Below are 21,805 nucleotides of genomic sequence, written 5' to 3'. Positions count from 1 at the left end.
CCTGGGAAAACCTCGAGAGACAGACCAACAATTGGGTTCACGTCAACAGCTCTGGCTAAAATCCTAGTTAGTACATCTACCACCAAATTAAAGAGAAGAGGAGAAATGTGGTCCCCTTGCCTACTACCTTTACCAATGAGGAAGAAACAACTCTCAATATTATTAAGCTTAACACCAACAGAACCACCATGCGCGAGCTGCTGGATCCAGTTGATGCACTTATTTCCAAAGCCTCTTAGTGTAAGCAGTTTAGACAGAAAAGTTAAATCAACTTTATCAAAAGCTTTTTCATAATCTAACTTGAGGTAAGGAACCTTGCTTTTTTACTAGAGTGGATGAATGCATGACCCCATGAGAATTACCCACACTTTCCAAAATATATCAACCTTTGAGGAAACCAGATTGATTATTAGCAATCATTATATGTATGACACTAGCAAGCCTATTAGTAAGAACTTTGGAGAAGATCTTAAACTACAGTTAATCAGACTAATAGGCCTAAACTTCTTCATAGAAGTAGCTTTGGCCTCTTCAGGAATGAGGTAAGCATAGCAAAATTAAGTCTGTATATGTCCAACTTCCCTTTTTGAAAATCATCAAACATGGCCGTAAGGTCGGGTTTGATCAAATACCATAAATACCAGCAAAAAAATAAGGGGATGCCATCTGGGCAAGGGGCTCCATCTGGATAGGAACTAAAACCACATTCTTAACTTCTTCAGAAAAAGGAGCTTAGAATACTAAATTTTTAATTTGGGTAACTTTATCTCCATCACAGAAAAAATCATCCCTCAAACTGAAGCCATTGCTATATCATTTCTTAAAGAGGTCTTTATAGTAATCACTAGCTATATTGAGCATATCGTGTATGTGAGTGATTGGCCCATCTTGGCATTCCAGAGAGTGAATTAAACTTTTCCTTCTCCTCTCGTTAGCCATGGCATGAAAGTATGAAGTATTCCTATCACCTTCCTTCATTTCTCTATCTCTAGATCTTTGTTTAGCTTTGATTTCCTCTTGGAGCCAGTTTTTCTCGGCATGGATAAATTTTCATCCTAACATATTCATCCTCACGAAGGACACAAGATTTAGATTTAATGTCTAGAGAGTCAAATTCTTTAAGGAGAATCTTCCTTTATCTCCTTAGGTTGGGTTCCACAATAGAACTCCAATCTTTGGTAAATTCTCTAATCTTCCAAATTTTATTCTACCAGTTCTCAAATGCAGAGCCTGAGGTGGTATTGAAACACCAGGCTTTCCTAACTAGAGTTGAGAAATCTTCTCTCAATAGTCACCATTTTTCAAATTTATAGTTATTATTCCAATGGGATGGTTCACTCCGGAAGCCCAAAAGAGTGGGGTGTGATGCCTACCACATCTGAGTAGGGTTCTACTGGAATACAGAGGGAAAATCTTGTCCTACACTATCCTACAAAAGAGTCTATATGTAGATTTGTTGAGGAAACCGTTAACCCGTAGCTCGTCAATTGGTTGGTGAGTAGGGGATTAATAGGCTAATAGGTAAGTTAGTCCGCCATTTTATCAATTAACCGTGTAATTTATTAGTTAATCGGCTAGTGGGTGACCCTATGAGTAGGGATTAATTGGCAGGTCAATTGTTTAATTAGACGAATTCTTGAACAAGGATCTATAGTCGACATAATAAGGTCCACCTGGTTGTTGGCCCGTGTAAATTTTTCTACTATAGTTTAGTCTATAATAGGCTCGATATTTCAATCCAAACATTGAAATTCTCACTCCACTTATGATTGATCACCCCATTACTTTTATCTCTAGCATTTCTAACTAAGTTGAAGTCCCCCCAATAAGAGTGGGAATGCCAATATTAATAAACGGTGTAGGGAGCTGAGAGATAAAAGCATCTCTGCCATCACCATAGGGAGAGCCATAAACTGTAATAATCCTGAGAAAATGCGAAGTGGAGTTCAATTTTACTAGACAACTAACTAAAAAAACTAGGTGAGACCAGGAAATAACATCGAAGACATCTACATCTACTCCCATCAGGATGCCTCCAACAGATCCTGTTGATGGTAAGTGGTGACACGCAAAGCCTCTGGTACCAACTAAATACTTTAGGTAGAAGTAGAAAAAATCCTCTTTTTTTGGTTTCTAGAAACCCCAAAACAAAGGGATGTGTTTTAAGAATGGTGTCCATTATGAGGGATTTTCTCCAAGGGGCATAGATCTCTCTAACGTTCGAAAAAAGGAGCATTCATGAGGAAACTGTATTCGTGGGGTGGTTGCCCTTTGTATGCTTGCAAACTAGTGACCAAAATCCCACATTAGGGCTAGTATGAGGATCAGAATAAGAATTCCTAGTATAACAAAATGGAGAAATGTTCTCAGGAACATAACGCACAGTTCTGACTTGTGACATAGTGTAAGAATTACTACTAGAGCTGGTTGAGGCTTTTTCTCAACAATAGAACCCTCAGGTCTTACATGGGACACATCAGAAGTAATTTTAAGCAAACCTTGTTTGATTGTTTGGGTATCAACCTCTACACCAATGGAAGTAGCAATAGAAATAAAAGAGGCGTTATTGAAAAGAGAGAAAGGCATGTTATTTTTACCTTGTCCTTTTGTCACCTCGAGATTTTGTTTTCCGCTGAGTTGTTGAGCTTTCTCCATGATGGACCTTTTGTCACCAGCAATCATGGAGCTCACTCTAGCAGCCTGTAATGGGACCCATTTGGTAGAGGTGGCGTTCTTGTCCTTTGAAAGAACAGGGTATTCAGCATCATATGTCTTTTCATAGGGAAACTACCTTAGCCTACTCACTATTAGGTTCCTCGGGTCCTTCCAACAGATCATCTAGGTCTTCATAAATCATTAGTTCATTATCTTCTGAAAGTTCGATATCCCTTAGTAGGTTGAAACCATTGACATCCCCTTATGAAGAGTTCAGTATCCTGGAATAGTATTGAGATTCAGGCAACTGAGTTTATAGGAATGTTTTTGGAGTTGTCTCTCCATTCGAATGGTTGTATCCAAGGGACTGCGACCAGATGTTTGTGGTCTGAAATCTAGCAGTAGAACCATGATGAGGTCCAGCTCTAGATCCTTTGTGAGATGTAGCATCTTCAGAAATGTTATCTCTAAGATTGGAGTACATGGACAGTTGAGTTCCTAAAGTTGGATTTGTGGAGGTAGAAGGCCCCTTCCCCTTTAGGTGATTCCACCTTAATAAGAAGCTTGTATATTTGGCCATGAATGCCAAATAGTCTTTCCCCTTGGATTCTAGAATGGTCTTTACACGAGATTTTGACTCGGATAGATTCATAGGGAAGTCTTGAAGTTGTGTTGCTAGACAATCAACAAGCACTCCAAGTGTGAATGTGATCTAATCCAACCTGGACCATTCACACCACTCGGGATTAAGCTTTGTAATTTTAATCCAGCCTTCTTGAAGATCATCTTTAGCATGTACGTTACCTTTCCATACTTCTATATTAGTTGTAATATTATCCTTCTTAAGGCCAAACTTATGTGTAAGAATCTTGTAGATAAAGCAGCATTTAGGCTTCATACACTTATCAACATGGAGTCCTGGATCACCATAGTGGTAGCAAACGACAGTATGATACGACAACAGACCAGAATTGGTCCACGACGAGGATTTATTAATCTCATCCTGTTTTTTCATCTAAGCATTTTTTTTGCCTGACTCCTGTTGCTAACCTGATTTCTGCCTAAAGTAGGGTTACACTACCATGATCCTCCCTGTCCTCCTTTCCCCTATGATGGATCTTGCTGGGGTGGGGTATCACAGATACTCTGGAGAAGGCAATGGTTGCCTTGGGTATGGGTTGGGGAATTGACCGGGGAAACCCTAAGCTAGCACGTGATACGTATCCAATGTATCTATAATATTTTATTGTTCCATGCTATTACATTATAATTCTAGGATACTTTTTGAGTAATTATTTACCAATTTATATTATTTTTTAGCACTAACCTATTGACACACAACCTAGTGTCACTTCCTGTTGTGTTTTCTATTTCACAGAAAATCCATATCAAACGGACTGCAAACGCGATAAAAATTTACGAAGGTTTTTTGGAATATATGCAAATTTTAGGAGTCGGAATCAACACAACACGATGCCCAAGGGTCCTAACCAGGGTGCGGCCATGGGTTGGGTCGCGCCCTCATGGGTTGTGGCCAGCCCATAAGTCGGTTGGACCTCTCCTTTGGCCGCAAGAAATATAATTTTATGATAAAAATCCCCTCAAAATTTTAGCCCGATCAGAATTACAGATCATTGGATATTTAAGAAACGGTGAAGAGACAAAAAATAGGTCGTGAAAACAAGAGAGAGATCCAATCCCGGATGGGCTGCTGCCCTCCAGGTGCCATGGGAGCCATGGACTAGAGGAAAAACCCTCCTCCCACCTAGGGAGGAGGCCAAGGAAGAAGAATAAGGTGGGGGGTCTCTCCCCCTCCCGCCCAGTGGCGCTGGAGCGCCGCTGGGGCAACCATCATGACGACGATCTACACCAACAACTTCGCCACCGTCACCACCAACTCTCTCCTCCGCTATGGAGTGGTACAAAACCTCTATTCCCCGATGTAATATCTACATGAACATGGTTCTTAATGCTATATATTATTATCTAATGATGTGCGTCTATCCTGTGATGTTTGAGTAGATTTGTTTTGTCCTACGGGTTAATTGTGGTATGATGTTATTGATACGAGTTGTATGTTGTGATGGTGTTGTCCTAAGGTGCCTTACATGAAGCACACGCGTGAATGATACTCGATGGAGGGTTTGCAATATGTTCATGATTCGTTTATAGCGGATGGGGTGAGTGACAGAAACTTACACCTGAGTGAGGGAGTTGTGCGCATATGGGAGTAAAGAGGACTTGATGTTTAATACTATGGTTGTGTTTACCTCAATGATTTCTAGTAGTTTTGGATTTTTGCTAGAGGTCCAATCATAAGTGCATATGATCCAAGTAAACAAAGTGTGTTAGCGTATGCCTCTCCCTCATTACATATGATAAGTATCTATCATGTTATATTCAATTGTATATGGACAATCTTTCTCTTGCGTTACACAAACAAATTTCTAATAAACAACTAAGTAAACTAACTTTTATTTAAAGGGAAACTGAATTTTGTCTCCACGATCTTTAATATCTTGCAAAACTATCTATTATACCTACTAAGTACTTCTAGTTCCTTTCCCGCAAAATAGTTTCATACTTGTTCTAGGTAAAGTAAGCATTAGGATGCATAGAGTTATATCAGTGCTCGATAGAACATGAGATAATATTAATTCTACCTTTAGCTCTTTGTTGGGTTCGACACTCTTACTTATCAAAAACTCTACAAACGATCCCCTACAGTTGTGGGTTATCAATACCATTTTCTGGCGCCATTGCCGGGGAGCAATAGTGTAGTGGTTCATATTCTCGTGTGTGCTTGTTTGCTTTATCACTAAGTAATCTTATTTTATTTTATTTTATTTATGGGTAGAAAATTCAAAATAATATAAAAATAGATGTACTTGCTAACCCAGTGGTTGAGGAACCACCCAAAATGTATCCTTCTATTGAAGGTCATTACTTGGATCATCTTCGATCCCTTTGTGCTCATGCTGAAAACCCAACTATCTTAGTTGAGGTAAAACCATTAAATGAGCATCCTTATTATGTGCGAAATGGCTTATCTCAAAAAGGGAAACTCTTGTGGCATAAAATTAATACTTTGTGTTACTATGCTTCGAATTTATGCAAAATAGAAGATTTTACTTGTTGCGCTCAAGAAACTAAAAACACCTTCCTTACCGATGTGTGTTTAATGATAATGAAATATTATCTTCTTATCCAAGGAAGCATATTTTTGTTATGATGTTGATCAAATTTAATAATTTGTTGCTTTTAAGGGTGCTTAACAAATCTAATTTTTTTGCCATACTTAAATATTGCTATGAAAACTATGCTTCTAATGCTTATGTTAAATAATTTATTGAAAGAATGACCACTTCCTTGGAAGAGAATAATATTTTGCACGAATCTATGGAAGAAGAAATTGCCCAAATTGTGAGCTCATTAGATGAAAAAGATGAGGAGGAGAGCGAAGAACAAAAGGAGGAAGTGCGGATTAGCCACCCATGCCCACCTTCTAATGAGAGTAACTCTTCAAATCATACATTGTTTAAATTCCTTTTGTTCTTACAGAAAAATGAATGTTATGATGATTGCTATGATACCTTGGATTCATTTGAAATATCCCTGTTTGAAGAACTTGATGCTTGCCATGTGTTGGGGAACGTAGTAATTTCAAAAAAATTCCTACGCCATACAAGGATATATCTATGGAGAAACCAACAACGTGAGATGTTGTAAAGCATCTTCGTACCTTTCAAGATCGCTAATCGGAAGCGTTACTAGAACACGGTCGATGGAGTCGTACTCGCAGCGATTCAAATCGCGGCGTGATTGCGATCTATGTGCCGAATCACGGCACCTCCACCTTCAACACACGGACAACCCGGTGATGTCTCCCACGCCTTGATCTAGCAAGGAGGAGGGAGAGCTCCGGCAGCACGATGGTGTGGTGACGGTGGAGCTACGTGGTACTCCGACTAAGCTTCGCCAAGCACTATGGAGGACGAGGAGGAGGAGAAGTATGGTTGCACCATGGAGAGATTATTGTGTGTTCAATCTGCCCAAAAGGCACCACTATATATAGGAGGAGAGGTAGGAGGTGCCTATCCTTTAGGGTTTCCCACCCTAAAGGGTGTGGCAGCCCTATAAAGGCCAAGGAGGGCGCGGCCAAGGGTGGAGCGCCCTAGGGTGGGCCTTGAGGCCCAAGTTGGCCTCCCCACGCCTAGGGTTTTGTCCCTCTCCACCTTGGCTGCGCCTTGGGCTTCTTGTGGTGGCGCACCAACCCACATATGGGCTAGTTCCCATCACCTTCGGGGCTGGTGGCCCCTCCCGGTGGACCCCCGGAACCCTTCCGGTGGCCCTCGCACATTACCGATGGCGCCCGAAACAATTTCGGTGACCAAATCCTCACTTCCTATATATAATTATTTACCTCCGGACCATTCTGTAACTCCTTGTGACATCCGGGATTTCATCCGGGACTCCAGACAACCTTCGGTAACCACGTACACTATTTACCTATAACCCTAGTGTCATCGAACCTTAAGTGTGTAGACCCTACGGGTTCGGGAGACATGTAGACATGACCAAGACACCTCTCAAGTGAATAACCAACAGAGGGGTTTGGATACCCTTGTTGGTTCCCGCATGTTCCTCGATGATCTCATCGGATGAACCACGATGTCAAGGATTCAATCAATCACGTATGCAATTCCCTTTGTCTATCGGTATGATACTAGCCCGAGATCCGATCGTCGGTATCCCTATACCTTGTTCAATCTCGTTACTGGAAACTCTCTTTACTCATTACGTAGCACATCATCACGTGGCTAACTCCTTAGTTACACTGCGCTCATTATGATGATGTTCTATCGAGTGGGCCCAGAGATACCTCTCCGTCACACAGAGTGACAAATCCCGGTCTCGATTCGTACCAACCCAAGAAACACTTTGGGAGATACCCGTAGTGCAGCTTTATAGTCACCCAATGACATTGTGACGTTTGATACACCCAAAGCACTCCTACGGTATCCGGGAGTTGTACAATCTCACGGTCCAAGGAAAAGATACTTGACATTAGAAAAGCTTTCGCACACGAAGAACACGATCTAGTGCTATGCTTAGGATTGGGCCTTATCCATCACATCATTCTCCCAATGATGTGACCCAGTTATCAATGACATCCAATGTCCATGATCTGGAAACCATGACCATGCATTGATCAACGAGCTAGCCAACTAAAGGCTCACTAGGGAGACATTGTGTTCTATGTATTCACACATGTATTAAGGTTTCCGGTTAATACACATATAACATGAATAATAGACAATCATCATGAACTGGAAATATAATAATAACCATTTTATTATTGCCTCTAGGGCACATTTCCAACAGTCTCCCACTTGCACTAGAGTCAATAATCTAGTTCACAACACTATGTGATTGCAATGAATAAAACACCCATACAGTTATGGGTTTCGATCATGTCTTGCTTGTGAGAGAGATTTATTAGTCAACAGGTCTGAACCTTTCAGATCTGTGTGTGCTTTACAAATCTCTATGTCTTCATATAGATACTCCTACCATGCACCATTTGGAACTATTCAAAATGACTGCTCCACTATACAAATCCGGTTTACTACTCAGAGTCATCCGGATTAATGACAAAGATTTCATCTACGTAACTCCTTTATCAAGAACTCTTTAATAACCTCCATAATCGAGAAAAATTCCTTAGCCCATTAGTTACGAAGGATAACTTTGACAGTTGTCCAGTGATCCATTCCTGAATCACTCTTGTACCCCTTTACTGACTCATGGCAAGGCATACTATAGGTGCGGTACACAGCATAGCTTACTTACAGAGCCTATGGTAGTTGCATAGGGGACGACATTCGTCCTTTCTCTTTCTTCTGCCATGGTCGGGATTTTGAGTCTTACTCATATTCACACCTTACAACACAGCCAAGAACTCCTTCTTTTGCCGATCTATTTTGAACACTTTCAAAAATTTGTCAAGGCGTGCATTTTGTTGAAAGTTCTATTAAGCATTTTGATCTATCTCCATAGATCTTGATGCTCAATGTTCAAGTACCTTATCCAAGTTTTCCTTTGAAAAACTCCTTTCAAACAACCCTTTATGCGTTCCAGAAATTCTATATTATTTCTGATCAACAATATGCCAACCACATATATTCATCAGAAATTCTATAGTGCTCACACTCACTTCTTTGGAAATACAAGTTTCTCATAAACTTTGTATAAAACCAAAAACTTTGATCATCTCATCAAAGTGTATATTCCAACTATGAGATGCTTGCTCCAGTCCATAGAAGGATCGCTGGAGCTTTGCATACTTGTTAGCACCCTTTAGGATCGATAAAATCTTCTAGTTGTATCACATACAACCTTTCCTTAAGGAAACCGTCGAGGAAACAATATTTTGACATCCTATCTGCAAGATTTCATAAATGATGCAGCAACTGCTACCATAATTCCATCAAACTTTTAGCATCGCTACGAGTGAGAAAGTCTCATCGCAGTCAACTCTTTAAACTTTGTCGAAAACATCTTTGCGAAAAGTCGAGCTTTCTTAATGGTGACTTTTCACCATCATCGTGTGTCTTCCTTTTAAAGATCCATTCATAGTTAATAGTATTATGACCATCAACTCGTTCTTCCAAAGTCTATACTTTGTTTTCATACATGGATCCTCTCTCAAATTTCATGTCCTTCAGCAATTTGTCTGAATCCGGGGCGACCTTCGCTTGTCCATTACTTGTAGGTTCATTGTTGTCCAACAACATGACCTCTAAGATAGGTTTATTGTACCACTCTGTAGCAGCAGTACGTGACCTTGTCATCCTACGAGGTTTGTAGTAACTTGATCTGAAGTTTCATGATCACTATCATTAGCTTCCACTTCAATTGGTTTAGGCGCCATAGGAACAACTTCATGCGCCCTGCTACATACACTGGTTGAAGTGCTGGTTCAAGAACCTCATCAAGTCTCCACCATACTCCCACTCAATTCTTTTGAGAGAAACTTTTCCTCGAGAAAGGATTCGTATCTAGAAACAAACACTTTGTTTCCGGATCTGAGATAGGAGGTATACCCAACTATTTTGGGTGTTCTATGAAGATGCATTTATCTGCTTTGGGTTCGAGCTTATCAGGCTGAAACTCTTTCACATAAGCATCACAGCCCCCAAACTTTTAAGAAACCACAGCTTACGTTTCTCTAAACCATAGTTCATATGGTGTCATCTCAACGGAATTACGTGGTGCCCTATTTAGAGTGAATGCGGTTGTCTCTAATGCCTAACCCATAAACGATAGTGTTAATTTGATAAGTGATATCATAGTATGCACCATATCTAATAGGGCACAACTATGACATACGAACACACCAGCAGACTATGGTGTTCTAGGTGGCATGGGTTGTGAAACAATTTTCACGTGAAACAATTTTCACATTGTCTTAAATGTTTACCAAACTCGTAACTCAGATATATATGTTTACCTCCGAGATCACATCATAGACATATTATCCTCTTGTCACGATGATCTTCAACTTCACTCTGAAATTACTTGAACCTTTCAATAATTCAGATTTGTGTTTCATCAAGTAAATACACTAGTATCTCCTTAAATCATCTGTGAAGTAAGAACATAATGATATCCACTGCGTGCCTCAGCACTCGTTGGACTGCACACATCAAAATGTATTACTTCCAACAAGTTACTTTCTTGTTCCATCTCGCTGGAAAATGAAGTCTTCGGTCATCTTGCCCATGTGGTATGATTTGCATGTCTCAAGTGATTCAAAAATCAAGTGAGTCCAAACAATCCATCCGCATGGAGTTTCTTCATGCATATATACCAACAGGCATGGTTTGCATGTCTCAAACGTTTAAAAAATGAGTAAGTACAAAGATCCATCAGCATGGAGCTTCTTCATGCATTTTATACCAATATGACTCAAGCAACAGTGCCACAAGTAAGTGGTACTATCATTACTACTTTGTATCTTTTGACAACAATGTTATGAACATGTGTATCAGTACGATCGAGATTGAATAAACCGTTCATTTTAGGTGCTAGACCATTGAAGGTATTATTCAAGTAAACAAAATAAACATTATTATTTTAAATGAATAACCGTATTGCAATAAACATAATCCAATCATGTCTATGCTCAACGCAAACACCAAATAACAATTATTTAGGTTTTACACAAATCCCGATGGTAGAGGGAGTGTGCGATGTTTGATCACATCAACCTTGGAAATAAATCGTCACCTTGCTTTTGCTAGTCCTCGTTTATTCTATAGCTCTTATTTAGAGTTACTAACACTTAGCAACCGAACTGGTATCCAATACCCTGGCACTACTAGGACTACTAGTAAATTACACATCAATATCATGTATATCCAATATACTTTTGTCGACTTTGCCAGCCTTCTCATCTACCAAGTATCTAGGGTAGTTCCTCTGCAGTGACTGTTCCCCTCATTACAGAAGCACTTCGTCTCGGGTTTGGGTTCAACCTTGGATCTCTTTATAGAGCAGCAACTGGTTTGTTGTTTAATGAAGTATCCCTTCATCCTCTTGCCCTTCTTGAAACTAGCGGTTTTACAAACTATCCACAATTGATGCTCCTTTTCGATTTCTACTTTCGTGGTGTCAGACATCGCGAATAGCTCAAGGATTATCATATACATCCCTGATATGTTATAGTTCATCACAAAGCTCTAGTAGCTTGGTGGCAGTGACTTTGGAGAACCACCACTATCTCATCTGGAAGATTAACTCCCACTTGATTCAACTGAAATGTAGTACTCAGAAAATCTGAGCACATGCTTAACGATTGAGTTTTTTGTCCTTACTTTGTCGACAAAGAAACTTGTCGGAGGTCTCATACCTCTCAACAAGGCCACAAGAATGAAATCCCAATTTCATCTCTTGGAACATCTTGTATGTCCCGCGACGTTCAAAGCGTCTTAATTCTGAGCCGTTTAAGCAATGTGCATTGAACTATCATGTAGTTATCAAAAACGTGTATGTTGGATGTTCGCGACTTCCACAGACCACGCCTGGGATTCAGCACACCGAGCAGTGCATTAAGGATGTAAGCCTTTCCGTGCAGCAATGAGGACAATCCTGAGTTAAGGGACCCAGTCCGCACAATAGCTACTTCTATCTTTCAACTAAGTTTTTCTCAAGGAACATATCAAAAACCGTTGAGCGTAAGCATAATTTGCAAAGACCTTTGGACTATGTTCATGATAATTAATTTCATCTAATCAAATTATTCAATGAACTCCCACTCAGATTGACATCCCTCTAGTCATCCAAGTGAAACATGATCCATGTCGACTAGCCCGTGATCGATCATCACGTGAGACGGACTAGTCATCAATGGTGAGCATCTCCATGCTGATCGTATCAACCATGCGACTCATGTTCGACCTTTCGGTCTCTCGTATTCGAGGACATGTCTGTACATGCTAGGCTCGTCGAGTCAACCTAACTGTTATGCATGTGTAAACTGGCTTACACCCGTTGTATGTGAACGTTAGAATCTATCATAACCGATCATCCCGTGGTTCTTTGAGGCAATGATCCTTCGCAAAGGTGCACACTTAGGGGAATACTTTCTCGAAATTTTCATGAGGCCATCTTATCTTTGCTACCGTCGTTCTAAGCAATAAGATGTAAAACATGATAAACATCACATGCAATCATATAGTGACATGATATGGCCATTATCATCTTGCTCCTTGGATCTCCATCTTCGGGGCACCATGATCATCAATGTCACCCACATGACACCATGATTTCCATCATCATGATCTCCATCATTGTGTCTCCGTGAAGTTGTCCTGCCAATCTATTACTTCTACTACTATAGCAAACGTTTAGCAATAAAGTAAAGTAATCAACATGGTGTTGCTTCTCATACAATAAATTAAGACAACTCCTATGCTCCTGCCGGTTGTCATACTCATCGACGTGCAAGTCGTGAATCCTATTACAAGAACATGATCAATCTCATACATCACATATGTAACATCACATCCTTTTGGCCATATCACATCACATAGCATACCCTGCAAAAACAAGTTAGACGTCCTCTAATTGTTGTTGCGATTTTTACGTGGCTGGTTAGGGCTTATAGCAAGAACGTTTCTCACCTACGTGACAGCCACAATGTTGATATGCCAATGCTATTTACCCTTCATAAGGACCCTCTTCATTGAATCCGATCCGACTAAAGTGGGAGAGACAGACACACGCTAGCCACCTTATGCAACTAGTGCATGTGAGTCGGTGGAACCAGTCTCACGTAAGAGTACGTGTAAAGTCGGTTATGGCCGCTTCATCCCACGATGCCGCCGAATCAAGATAAGACTAGTAACAGAAAGAAATTGACAAAATCAGCGCCCACAACTTTTGTGTTCTACTCGTGCATAGAATCTACGCATAGAACCTTGGCTCGGATGCCACTGTTGGGGAACGTAGTAATTTCAAAAAAATTCATACGCCATACAAGGATCTATCTATGGACAAACCAGCAACGAGAGATGTTGTAGAGCCTCTTCATACCTTTGAAGATCGCTAAGCGAAAGAGTTACTAGAACGCGGTTGATGGAGTCGTACTCGCAACAATTCAGTTTGCGGTGTGATTCTGATCTATGAGTTTAATCACGGCACCTCTGCGTTCAACACACGTATAGCCTGGTGACGTTTGTCATGCCTCAATCCAGCAAGGAGGAGGGAGAGGTTGAGGGAGAGCTCCGGTTGCATGACGGTGTGGTGACGGTGGAGCTGCGTGGTACTCGGACATAGCTTCGCCAAGCACTATGGAGGACGAGGAGGAGAAGTATGGTTGCGCCGTGGAGAGATTATTGTGTGTTCAATCTGCCCTAATGCCACCACTATTTATAAGAGGAGAGGGAGGAGGTGCCCACCCTTTAGGGTTTCCCACCCTAAAGGGTGCAGCAGCCCTAGAGGCTAAGGAGGGTGACGGCCAAGGGTGGACTGCCCTAGGGTGGGCCTTGAGGCCCATGTTGGCCTCCCCACGCCTAGGGTTTTGCCCCTCTCCACCTTGGCTACGCCTTGGGCTTCTTGTGGTGGCGCACCATCCCATATATGGGCTGGTTCCCATCACCTTTAGGACCATGGAGCACTTTGGGGCTGGTGGCCCCTTCCGGTGGTCCTGGTACATTACCGGTGTCGCCCGAAACAATTCCAGTGACCAAATCCTCACTTCCTATATATAATTCTTTACCTCCGGACCATTCCGTAACTCCTTGTGACGTCCGAGATCTCATCCGGGACTCGGAACAACCTTCGGTAACCACGTATGCTATTTCCCTATAATCCTAGCGTCATCGAACCTTAAGTGTGTAGACCCTACGAGTTCGGGAGACATGCAGACATGACAAAGACACATCTCCGGTCAATAACCAACAGTGGGGTCTGGATATCCATGTCGGTTCCCGCATGTTGCTCGATGATCTCATCGGATGAACCAAGATGTCAAGGATTCAATCAATCCCATATGCAATTCCCTTTGTCTACCGGTATGATACTTGCCCGAGATTCGATCGTCGGTATCCCAATACCTTGTTCAATCTCGTTACCGGCAAGTCTCTTTACTCGTTCCGTAGCACATCATCACGTGGCTAACTCCTTAGTCACACTGAGCTCATCATGATGATGTTCTACCGAGTGGGCCTAGAGATACCTCTCCATCACACGGAGTGAGAAATCCCGGTCTTGATTCGTACCAACCCAACAGACACTTTCGGAGATACCCGTAGTGCACCTTTATAGTCACCCAGTTACGTTGTAACGTTTGATACACCCAAAGCACTCCTACGGTATCCGGGAGTTGTACAATCTCTCGGTCCAAGGAAAAGGTACTTGACATTAGAAAAGATTTAGCATACGAACAACACGATCTAGTGCTATGCTTAGGATTGGGTCTTGTCCATCAGATCATTCTCCCAATGATGTGATCCAGTTATCAATGACATCCAATGTCCATGATCAGGAAACCATGATCATCCATTGATCAACGAGCTAGCCAACTAGAGGCTCACTAGGGACACATTGTGATATATGTATTCACACATGTATTAAGGTTTCCGGTTAATAAACTTAGAGCATGAATAATAGACAATTATCATGAACTGGAAATATAATAATAACCATTTTATTATTGCCTCTAGGGCACATTTCCAACACTATGCGTGTGGCCACGGTGCCAATATAAATTATGATTATGAAGATGAACTTGTTATATGTCCTTATGTTAAGCACTAAATTGTTGTTATTGCACCCACACATGATAGTACTATTATCTTTTTGAATTCTCCCAACTACACTATATCAGAGAAGTTTGCACTTATTAAGGATTATGTTGATGGGTTGCGTATTACCACTACACATGCTGATTTTGAGGAACCAAATCTTCACCTCTCTATGTTTCCAATATGTTAAAATTGCAAGAAATTACTTATGCTATGTATTGGCCTTTACTTTGTATGAATGGATTGTTCTTTTATGACATGCCAATGCATAGGAAGAGAGTTAGACTTTTTTCCTACATGATATATATCACTTTCTGCTGACTACTAAATTAGAAATCATTGTTAATTAAAATTTGCTTTGATATACCTTGAGACCCGGGTGGATCCATTACTTGAGCACTATATGCCTACCTTAATAGCTTTAAAGAAAGCGCTACCAGGGAGACAACCCGAAAGTTTTAGAGAGTCGTTTATTTTTGTTGTGTGCTTTTAACATAATTTAAAACACAGAAATATAGTTGGGAACTTGACTTTTTCAAAAAAAAGTGAAACTTAGAAGGATGAGCATCGTTGAAGTGGGGGCTAGCCTTGAACTTTGTTCATGCCAATCGAAACTTTGTGAATCTTGATTGTGGAAACTTTTCAACAACAAAAATTATCCGGTTTTACAAATCCATTGTATTATAAAAACAATGTGCCAAGTAAAGCCTTTGGGATGATTTGGATAATGGTAAATTTGATCCTGTCCAAAAATAGAAACTTTGACGCCCAATGCAGAATATTTGTGATTTTACTGGAATATATTTTCGATCTGAATTTGTTACACAACATTTATATACAAAATACCCCAGGTCCTCCTAAGTTTACAGAATTTTGTGAGTTATAGACGTTTGGTATTTGTGTTGATCATTACAAATTGTTCTGTTTTAGACAAATTATATTTTGCTTGCATAGTTTGCTTGTTTTGATGATGTTATGGATTGTATTGGAGGGTATAAGCCATTGAGAAGTTATAATATAGTACCTTATGCAATAATTAAATATGAATCAATTTATAACAGTACCCAATGTTTATGATTTGACTATTATACTAATGGATCTCACGAGGTTTCTCTTAAGTTTTGTGTGATTGATGGTTTCAAGTTTTGGGTGAGATATCAATATGAGAAGAATAAGGAGAATAAAGTACCTAAGCTTGGGGATGCCCAAGTCATCCCCAAGGGAATATCCAAGGAGGAGTCAAGCATCTAAGCTTGGGGATGCCCCGGAAGGCATCCCCTCTTTCGTCTTCAACACTATCGGTATATCTTACTTGGAGCTTTATTTTTATTCATCACATATTATGTGTTTTGCTTGTAGCATCATTTTATTTTTATGTTATATATTAGATTTTATTCATAATCTTGTTTTTCAACAAAAATTTCCAAGAATTACCTTTAGGATGTTTAAATTGCTTGTTCGATATGTGTTGTGCAAAAACAAAAACTTTGGATGTAGTGTCTGATTCTTCATAATTTACTGGAACGTCAAAAAGTCTGAATTGTTTACACATTAATATTATCCAAATGTTTTAACACATCCTAAAATTACAGAATTTTTTGTGTTACAAAAGTATACGTTTTATCTGCATCTTTCCACACTGTCCTGTTTTTCTCAGATTGCTGTTATAGTTGCTTTGCGTGCTAATGTTTTGAATTCTTGTTGAGCCCCATTGATTTGGAGCCATATAATTGTGATACCATAAAGTGGGGCAGTGGGTAATGTTATATTATAATTATACAATAATGTTATGGCGGGACATGATGTGATTTGACGTTATATGAAATAACCTCTCTAATAAAAGTTCTATCAACTTTTATGTGAATGAAGTGTTTGAAGATCGAGGAGGTATTGATATGAGAAGAATAAGGAGAGTCAAGATCTCAAGCTTGGGGATTCCCAAGGCACCCCAAGTAACTATTCAAGGAGACTCAAGCATCTAAGCTTGGGGATGCCCTAGAAGGCATCCCATCTTTCTTCTTCAACAACTATCGGTATGTTTTGGTTTTTTGTTTTCTTCACATGATATGTGTAAATTATTGGAGCTTCATGTGCCTTTTATTTTCCTTTTACAAATGCACTATGCTAGTATGGTAAAGTCGATAGTTAATTTATAGAATTCTCTTTGCAATTCACTTATATCTTTTGAGTATGGCTTTATTGAATGCTTCATGTGTTTCACTTATATAATTTGATGTTGGATGCATGTTTTTCTACATATAGAAAACCGTTATTTGTAGAATGCTATTTTGCTTCACTTATATGTATTAGAGCATGTTCTTTTCTAGAAATAATTAAACTCTCATTCTTCACTTATATTTTCTTGAGATTTACTAAACAATGATGGTATTTTGCATGGGTTATAAGACTAGTCCAAAAATAATAGGTATTCAAGGAGTGATAATCAAAACCTTCATGTATCACATTAAAGACAAATTTTGGGTTCATGATATTGATGTGGTAATGTGAAAGGGTGTGAGTGCATCATTATTGATTTGTAGAAGTGTCAGTATTAAGAGGTGTTAAACTTCTTGTTCATCTAAAATTTAAAAAGGCATGGTGATAATCTGTGAGCATTTCTATTCCTCATTGAAATCCTAGTGCTGTTTCGAGCCGGAGTTGCGCGATGTTTAATTCCTCCCAACCCTCTCCCTCAGTGCATGCGAGTAGTACTTTGATTTGTGATCAAACTAATAAAACTTTGTAATAAGTATATGAGTTCTTTATGAATAATGTGACACCATGGACATACACAATCTCACGTACACATATTTGCTAGCCTCTTTGGTACCGTGCATTCCCCATTCTAACCTCGAGATTGGTGCTATTTTCGTCGGTGCTTCCAAACCCCGTGACATGACAAGCTCGGTTGCACATAAGTCTCATTATGTCTTCCTCAAAACAGCCACCATACCTAACTATCATGGCATTTCCATTGCTATTCCGAGATATATTGCCATGCAACTTCCATCATCATCATATACAGGACTTGAGCATTCATTGTCATATTGCTTTCGATGATCGCGAGATATCTACCATCATATTTGCATGGCTTGTCCTTATTTTAATATCTTTCTCTATGCTAGATCATAGCACATCCTGATTCACTTCCAGAGGCATTCAGATATAGTTGTATCTTCCTATTAGTATTTCATATCAAGTTGTAAGTAAATAAAAGTGTGATGATCATCATTATTATAGCATTGTCCTAGTGAGGAAGTAAAAATGAGGGAGGCCAAATGAGCCCACCATAAAAAATGGGGGAGGCATAAAAATAAAAAATAAAAAAATCCCGCCATGAAAACAAATAAACAAATAAATGAGAGAAAAAGAAAGAAGAGACTTCGCTACTATCCTTTACCACACTTGTACCTCAAAGTGGCAGCATGTTCTTCGTATAGAGAGTCTCTTGTTTTGTCACTTCCATATAGTAGTGTGAATTTTTCATTATAGAACTTGGCTTGTATATTCTGATGACGGGTGTCCTCAAATGCCCTAGGTCTTCATGAGTACGAAAGTTGGATGCACAACCACTTAGCTTCAGTCGACCTTTCATACACTTATAGCTCTAGTGCATTCGTTGCATGGCAATCCCTACTCCTCGCATTGATATCAATTGATGGGCATCTCCATAGCTCGGTGATACGCCGAGTTGATGCGAGAATTTCTTTTCCACTTTTACCCCTTTGAAACCTACGACCACATTCTATTCCACCTGTATGCTATGTCCATGGTTCATGCTCATGTATTGCGTGAAGAATAAAAGGTTGATGCATATTGAAAAAGTACGATCCAATTGCCTGACTTTGGCACCGTGGTGCTTGACATTTATGTTAATGTGGTGAAGATGGAGCCATGCCTTGCTAATATAATAAGATGAATGATGGTAAACATTCTTTGAGGATCGTATACTATGAAAGATTGATGGTTATGTTGCTTGTGCTTATAAGTATTACTATGTCAATGTTTGTTAACTCATCTTTTCTCAATGAGCATACATGCAAAAGATTACATATAGGGTATCATGTCACATTGAAAATTCTGTTTTAATCATTTACCTACTCGAGCACGAGCAGGAATTAAGCTTGCGGATGCTTGATATGTTTCGAATGTATATATAATTTTTGATTGTTCCATGCTATTATATTATCATTCTAGGATACTTATTTATTAATTATTTACCAATTTATATTATTTTTAGCACTAACCTAATGACCCACTGCCCAATGCGAGTTCCTATTTTTGTGTGTTTCTTGTCTCATCGAAAATCCATATCAAATGGACTCCAAATGCGATAAAAAACTATGAAGATTTTTTTGCAATAAAGTAGAATTTTAGGAGTCAGAATCAATGCAAGACGGTGCCCGAGGGCCCCACAAGCCAAGAGGGCGCGACTGGGGGTTGGGGTCGCACCCTGATGGCTTGTACCCATCCATTAAGTCTGTTGGAGATCTCCATCGGCCACAAGAAAGATAATTTTTCAATTAAAATTCCCTCAAAATCTCAGCCCGATCGGAGTTACGGATGTGTGGATATTTAAGAAACGGTGAAGGGCCAAAAATAGGTCACAAAAACTGTAGAGAAATAAAGAGAGAGATCCACCCCGAGGGGGCTACTGCCTTGCGAGTGACATGGCAGCCATGGACCAGAGAAGAAACCCTTCTCCCACCTAGGGAGGAGGCCAAGGAAGAAGAAGAAGGAGGGGTGCTCTCTCCCCCTCTCCCCCGGTGGCGCTGGGGCACCGTCGTGGCAATGATCGTGATGGCGATCTAAACCAACAACTTCATCGCCGTCATCGCCAACTTTGTCCTCCTTTGCGCCGCGGTGTAAAGTCTCTCTTCCCTGTTGTAATTTCTACTTGAACATGGTGATTAATGCTATATATTATTATCCAATGATGTGTGGCTATCTTATGATGTTTGAGTAGATTTGTTTTGTCCTACGGGTTAATTGTGGTATGATGTTATTAATCTGATTTGCATGTTGCGATGGTACTGTCCTAAGATGCCTTCTGTGAGGCGCACACGTGAAGGATGCACGCTGGAGGGTTTGCAAAATGTTCATGATTCCCTTATAGTGGGTGACGAGAGTGACATAAACTTACACCTGAGTAAGGGATTTGTGTGCGTATGGGAGTAAGAGGACTTGATGTTTAATGCTATGGTTGGGTTTACCTTAATGATTTCTAGTAGTTGCGGATGCTTGCTAGAGCTCCAATCATAAGTGCATATGATCCATGTACGGAAAGTGTGTTAGCGTATTTCTCTCCCTGATTGCATATGATAAGTATCTATCATGTTATATTCAATTACCTATGGACAATATTTCTCTTGCATTACACAAAAAGCTTTCTACTAAACAACTAAGTAAATTAATATTTATTAAAACATAAACTAACTTTTATTTCCACGTTCTTTATTATCTTGCAAAACTATCTATTACACCTGCTAAGTACTTGTAATTTATTTCCCGCGTAATAGTTTCATACTTGTTCTAGGTAAAGTAAGTGTTAGCGTGCGTAGAGTTGTATCGGTGGTCGATATAGCTTGAGAGAATATTAATTCTACGTTTAGATCATCGTTGGGTTCAATACTATTACTTATCGAGAAAGGCTACGAACGAATCCCTACTGTTGTGGGTTATCACCACGTCTCAGAAAACCATACCCAAAGAACAGTTGCGGCAGGGGTTGCATCTGAGCTTGCTCCAGTTGCCAATTCGCAAGGCTCTCTCCTCTTCCGCCTTTCTTCTTCCCTCTCTCACATCCTCTACTACTAGCACCCATCGTTGGGGTTGCTTGAGTAGCGGAGGAGGTAGCAACAAGGGAAGTGGAAGGAAGTTGGTTGTTTCTAGGATTAACTCTCGACTCCCAATTTTTAGTGGCCCAGACTTGAATATGGAAACCCTCAGGTGAGTCACCATCACATAAGGGCACAGGCTGTGATAGGTAGGCTTCAGTGCTTACTTTATCTAGCTGCTGCTTTTTGGCATGGTTTTTCTTTTGAAGAAATCAGAAACCACTAGCCTGCTACATTAACCAAACCAAGGCACTGTCACCACAGTGCATCATGCCATGACATTTATCCTGAATCATCACACTTGGCGATTTGATCGTTGTAGTGTTCACAACTACATCAGGATCCCTAGAGATCCTCCAATTTTGTGACATGAGGGGTGCTCCTCTACAATCTAGTCCATACATTAGAATCTTTTCAAGTGTAGTGAAATAATCTACACACATCTCTCGAGACTCAATGAGAACATGAACTGAGTCACTGAGAACTGAGGGAAGGAAGCACCCAAGGGAGGACTATAGATGTGCATGGGCAGAGCTAACACCACCAACACTCCGATGTGATTGGTTATTCGGCCCAGCTTCAGTGGTAAAACTACTGCTTGATTTCACTTCTCCATGAGCACTGTTGTGATGCCTATGGTAGGCAGAGAAATTCATCAACGGCGATAGGAATCCTAGGCGGAAGAGCCCAAATGTTGGAGGGGCAATTGGCGAAATCCACATCCATGGTAGTTGTCGCAGGATTGGAACTTGGGAGTTTCCTTCAATAGAAGAATCGAACAATGCCCGTGTCACACCCTGTTTTTACTACCACTTTCAATGATGTGAGTGCCATGTTTGCCATTGAATGACTTGTGTGATAATCATGTGATGATAAAACCCCACTTCACAATATTGAATTATTTTCAAAACCTTCTTCTTGTTTCTGATCAGGGTAAAACCCTACTTTGAGTTGCACTACTTGCCCTTGATGGCAAGATTGGTTTCTACCCAAAGTTGGTGA

Source organism: Hordeum vulgare, chromosome 4H, assembly GCF_904849725.1.
Source record: "Hordeum vulgare subsp. vulgare chromosome 4H, MorexV3_pseudomolecules_assembly, whole genome shotgun sequence".
NCBI classification, from domain to species: domain Eukaryota; kingdom Viridiplantae; phylum Streptophyta; class Magnoliopsida; order Poales; family Poaceae; genus Hordeum; species Hordeum vulgare.
This window is presented reverse-complemented; position numbering follows the sequence as displayed.